The 5,997-nt window shown below is 28.8% G+C and overlaps 1 non-coding gene across 1 annotated transcript; it reads right to left on the reverse strand.

The window, feature by feature from the left end:
- Positions 1–2,618: 2,618 nt before the first annotated feature.
- On the reverse strand, positions 2,619–2,724 carry LOC114578602. The gene has a single exon (XR_003699597.1). It is a non-coding gene; the product is annotated as a small nucleolar RNA R71 (small nucleolar RNA).
- Positions 2,725–5,997: the final 3,273 nt, after the last annotated feature.

Raw genomic sequence — 5,997 nt, forward strand, 5'->3', positions numbered from 1 at the left:
AGTTTGTATTACTACTTGCTATGTATTTATATCATTAGTACAAAACTTAGAAATTTAGTTAATCATGTATAATAAAGGAAGAAAACTCATATTCATTTCTTTCATATGAAAAGATGTTTGATAATAAATAAGATAAATGTCACCTAGAAGGATTAATTAATATTCTCCACACTCCTTCTTTCCATAGTAGAATTGATTACATAATAGAGGCTAATATCTCTCAAATGAAAGTATCTTGCATTTCCTTAGCCTCTCTTAGACTTTACTATAAGGGGGAACTAGAATAAGAAACTATAATATATATGACTCACTGAAATGATAGAACTCTTTAAATAAAAAAACTAAGAAAATAATTTATACAGGTGCAAAAATGAGTCGTGGTACCACAATGCTAGATAAGTTAGTGCTATGGCATACATAAATGAACTAATTTCTCAGCACTGTAATATCTATTAATTTGTGGTGATGGGCAGACCTAGCACAGTTAATCGGTAAACTAGTACATCTTTTGGCTAAGTCAATTTTGCTTCTATTTTAAAAAAATGCTCTTCCATGGAATTGTAAAAGTTCAGTACTACGACACTTAAATGTTTGATCAAACACTTTGGCATTTTGCAAACCAGAGCTCCAACATTTAAACTCTACATACTCCAATACTTTAATGTTAATTTTTAACACAATGGCGTTGTGACGTACCTTTGCTACATTGGGGACTTACTATTTTTAAAAATTTCCAAGAGGCCAGTACTATAAGGTTATAATTTTGAACTCGACTGCCGTAGATGTCCATGGTACTATACATATTGTCATTACATCACTATTTAAGTCTTATGAATTTTGTCTTCTATTAAATTTTTTTGTACAAATATAACTAAAATAATAAATTTTCACTACTTTTAAATATAATAAATAGTTCATAATTAACACTTAAGAATGTACTAATTCATTTATCAATTCCTTAATGTTAACTTATTAAGCGTCGCGGCAATTGAACCTTTTTATACACATATATAAATAGTTTTTTAATTATTTTATTAAAGAGTTATATCATTTCAGAAGATTCTTATACTTTGTAGTGTCTTTTTCTAGTACCCCTTAGATTAAATTCAAAGGGAGGCTAGGGAAGTGCAAGATATTTTTATTTGGGAGATCAAAGTCTCTATTGTTTAAGTAATTCTATTAAGGGAAGGAGTGTGGAGAATATCAGTTGATTCTTCTAGGTGACTTTTATTATCCATGTCTAGCTAAATTTCTATGTTTTGGGCTAATGATATAAACAATATCAAGTACTAATGTAGATATTTATGCTTTAAATTCTTTCAAGGATGTTTCAATATCTCTCATTCTTTATTTAATGCATATAATGGTCATGTATGTAGTTAATATCTAGTGTGATGTATAGCCTTGATGGAAGATTATTAGATTAAATAGTAGTATTGAAATGGAATGCTTGCATACCTATACATAGATTTTAAACATTCTAGGCTTTATGGAGATAGTAAAATTCTAGGAAGGCCTTAAAACCTCCCTTTTCACACCTACAAGCTCGACAAATATCTAGACATGCATATGCTTTATTCATATCTAAAATAAAGAGTCTCATTAGGAAAACTATATTACCATGTATTTATTAGTTAAAAATATTTTATTTTTATTAGTTTCAAATTTTCTTGTAAGCCTCCATAATGTGAAAAAACTAAAAATAAAATTAATTTTATATTATGTATGATAAATTGTTCATTAAGATCAAATAGTGGTAGAATAATTACAATTAAATAGAATACCTCCCTAATGGGAATGACACTTTTTTATATCACTTCATGCCTTTGTTCAACATGTATATATGCATATTTAGTGGGCTTTCATAAATTTTATGTTAAGGAAAACCTAAGCATATATCCACATCAAACTAAATCATAGTAGCCATAATAAGGTTTTTAACATTATTGTCAGGAAAGTAGCATCTGTATTGTAATTTTAAACTATATTTTTAAAATAAGTGCATATTTAGAATTAGTTGTATCTTGTTTATTTATTTTTGCTTTGATTGTTAGAATATTGAAAAAGTCAAAAAATGTTTATTATTAATTATTTAGTTTATAACTTTTATTTTTAGTTATTTCATCATTGTTTTATATTTTGTATATCTATTAAGAATCCTTCATTATTTGATCAAGAAATAGAAAAACCCTTAACAAAGGATTCAAAAAAATAAAAAGATTTTAGAGATGTTTGATCAAATAAAAGATCAAGACCATTATAGATCTCTTAAAATAATGCTAACCCTATAGTTGAAAGAATCCATCAGAATATCAATAAATCTTCTATCCATACTAATAAATTTGAACTAAAACTTGCAATAATTTTGATGGTTCAAAATTCTCAATTTGGGCGGACTCCAGTTGAGGATCCTAATTTACACTGAAATACTTTATTGAAAATTTATGCAATATTTAAGTATGGTGTTAGTAATGATGTTATTAAACTTATATTGTTCTCATTTTCTCTAAGAGACAAGGTTATGATGCAGTTGAATTCTTGCCCCGTGCTTTATAACTACTTGGAATGATTTGACATATAAATTTCAAGCTAAGTTTTTACCACCTTCAAAAACTTCCAAACTTAGAAATGATATCATATTTTTCCCCAGTTTGAGGGTGAGTTAATTTATGAAAGTTATGAGAGATTTAAGGAAATTTTTAGGAAATTCCCTCATCATACCTTACATAATTTGTTAATCATTCTGAAATTTTATAATATATTGCTAAGATCCCATAAGTTGATCATATATGTTGCAGCTGGAGTGTAATACCCCAAACTCTTAACTATCAAGATAGTGTTTTCTTTGGCCTAAGAGTCTTATAGTTTTATCGAGTGAGAGTAACATCCTAGGAAGTCACCCATCCTTGTATTTCTTTAATATGAGCATGCTTAATTGTGGAGTTTCTTAATAAAATTTTAGCCATTACACCAAAAGGTACCTCGATATTTAAGAGTTTAGCTTTTTTATACTTAAGGTGTTTCAAAATCTGCCCCAGTTAAGTAACTAACGTCCTCATTAGTAACATTATAACATAATCATCAACTAGGAAAATATAATTCTAGAGGTGGATCTTATAATTTAAAGTGTTGACTCCCACTATGTAGTACTTTGTCCTATATAAGGTTTAAGAAGTGGCTCCCATGGTGTAACACTTTGTTTTGTATGATACTTAATTCCTATCTTCTGGATGATAGGGTGCCTTGATGTTTAAGAGTTTAGCTTCTTTTACTTAAGGTGTTTCACATGGAGGATCTTTAATGTTTAAGTCATTTGAGGAAGCATATAATTAATTTTTGAAATGAGCATAAATAATTGTAGTGGCCTTTTGATAGGGTGAATCCAAGGAGGGTAGCTTGTATGTTTGAATCTTATGCATTATCTATTTTTATTATATAGGTAGCTACAATTTATAAAACTTTAGATATTATTAGAGTTAGAACTCGATCGCAAGGGCATATATTTATACTAGCGCTATTATAGATCATGATTGTGATAGCTACGTAGTGCTCGCAATCAGAGCACTGTAGCGTTACCCCTTCGACTATGATTTTAATAATAAATTTTGGAATAGAGAGGCGCATTAAAAGATATAATAATCCAAATGGGAATTCAATTATAGGTTTAATCTTCAGCCCTCATAAAAATAGAAAATCAAATCAGGCAACTTACTAGCTTGATCAATAATCATAAATTAAAAGATTAATGTAATAATATCCAGCCCATGAGATTGAAATATTTGAGAGACCCTTATAAGGATAAAGATTAACCTCAAAAGGATAGTGGTGTAAAAGATAATTTAAAAGTTGAACATCTACCTAATAACCTGAACCTATCTAAGAAATTAATAGAACCATTAGAAAGGTTGTATATAGACCACCACCACCTTTTCCCAAAAGGTTGATCAAATAAAACTTAGATAAGTTATTCTCTAGGTTCTTAAAAGTGTTTAAAAAATTAAACAACATACCCTTTTCTGAAGCCTTAAAGGAGATACCCACCTATACTAAATTTATGAAAGAAAATATAAATAAGAAATTGAAGTTAAGAGAGTTGGAAACTATGGCTTTAATTGAGAACTGTTGTGCACTTATTCAAAAGAATTTTCCTAAGAAATTAAATGACATGGGTAACTTTACAATTATCATGACAATAGGAGATAAAGTTTATGATAGACCTTTGTGTGAATTAGGATCTAGCATAAATCTTATGCCCCTACCCATTTTCAAATTACTAGATGTAGGAGAGGTTCAACCAACCACTATTACTGTACAACTTACTGATAAATCTTTCACATACCCTATGTGGGTGGTAAGAGATGTTTTTTTGAGGTCAATAAGTTTATTTTCCCTATTAATTTTTTTGTCTTAGAAATATAAAAGAATTGGGATGTACTAATTATTTTGGGGAGATCTTTCTTAACATTAGAGAAAGCTATGATTGATTTTTGTAAAAGGAAATTGACTATAAGGGTTCAAGATTGAGAGGTAACCTTTAATATTCTTAAAACCATGAAATTTCCTTATGAAAAGAATATAGATTATTTTAGAGTAAATTAGAGGGAAACTCTAGTGGAGAGCCTTAAGGAAGACTTATTAGGGAAATACTCTTTGGATCAAGATTTTTAAGAAAATGGTGAGAACTTAAGAGAATCTTTTTCATTTTTTGAAGATACTTATGAAATGTTATGAGGGAATTTTGAAACCTTAGATATTCCATCTATGGGAAGAACCTTAAGATCGTTTGTAGAGGAAGCCCCTATTTTATAGGTTAAGGTTTTTTTCATCCATATTAAGTATGCCTTTTAGGAAAAGAGTCAACTTTGCAGGTAATAATTTTGGCAAGGCTAAAAAAAGAATAGGAGGTCAAGTTGATTAGGATTTTAAAAGATTGTAAGAAAGATTTTGGTTATTCTATTGCTAATATTAAAGAAATTTGCCCCACACTGTGTATGCATAGAATTTTAATGGAGGCTAATTCTATACAAAAAGCTTATCCTCAAAGATGACTAAACACATTTATGAATGAGTTTAATAATAAAGAGATTCTTAAATGGCTAGAAAATAGAATTATCTATCCCATATTAAATAATGCTTGTATAATTCCTATTCACTATATACCTAAGAAGGGTTGTTTGACTGTTGTATCAAATAAATTCAATGAGCTTATTCCCACTAGGATTGTTACTGGTTGGAGAATCTATATAAACTTTAAGAATCTAAACAAAGCCACCAGAAAATACCTTTTTCTTTACCTTTCCTTAATCATATGCAAGATAGGTTGTCATGAAACTCTTGTTCTTATTTCATAGATGAATATTTAGGGTTTCACTAGATTCTTATAGCACATGAGGTCTAGGATTAAACATATTTTACTTCTCTTTATAGAACCGGAATGTCTTTGGGCCCCTACTACTCTTTAGAAATATATGTTACCTAACTTTTCAGATCTAATTACGTAGGGCATTGAAATTTTATGATGATTTTTTTGTGTTTTGTACTTCATTTAAAATCTACACTTAAAAATTGTGAGAAAATAAAATTAGTATTAAAATGAGAAAATTGTCAGTTTATTGTATCTGAAGGCATTATTTTTGGGCATAAGATCTCTAAGGAAAGATAAGAGTTGGATAAAGCAAAAGCTCAAGTCATAGGGACACTTCCCCCACCCACTTCAATTAAGGGAACTATAAGATTCCTTGGACATGCAAAATTTTATTGAAGATTTATAAAAGTCTTTTTAAAAAAATTTAGATCATTATGTTATTTATTATTATAAAGATGTTATTTTTGTTTTTGATACTACATGTCTTGAAACATTTAAAACTTCAAAATGACATTTGATTTCTACACATGTTATTATTGCTCCTTGTTGGGTCTTGCCTTTTATTATTATGCATGATGCAAGTGATTTTGTTGTTGGTGCAATTCTTGGTAAACAGCAGGATAATAAATTTT

Source organism: Dendrobium catenatum, unplaced genomic scaffold, assembly GCF_001605985.2.
Source record: "Dendrobium catenatum unplaced genomic scaffold, ASM160598v2 original_scaffold_88210, whole genome shotgun sequence".
Lineage (NCBI taxonomy): Eukaryota > Viridiplantae > Streptophyta > Magnoliopsida > Asparagales > Orchidaceae > Dendrobium > Dendrobium catenatum.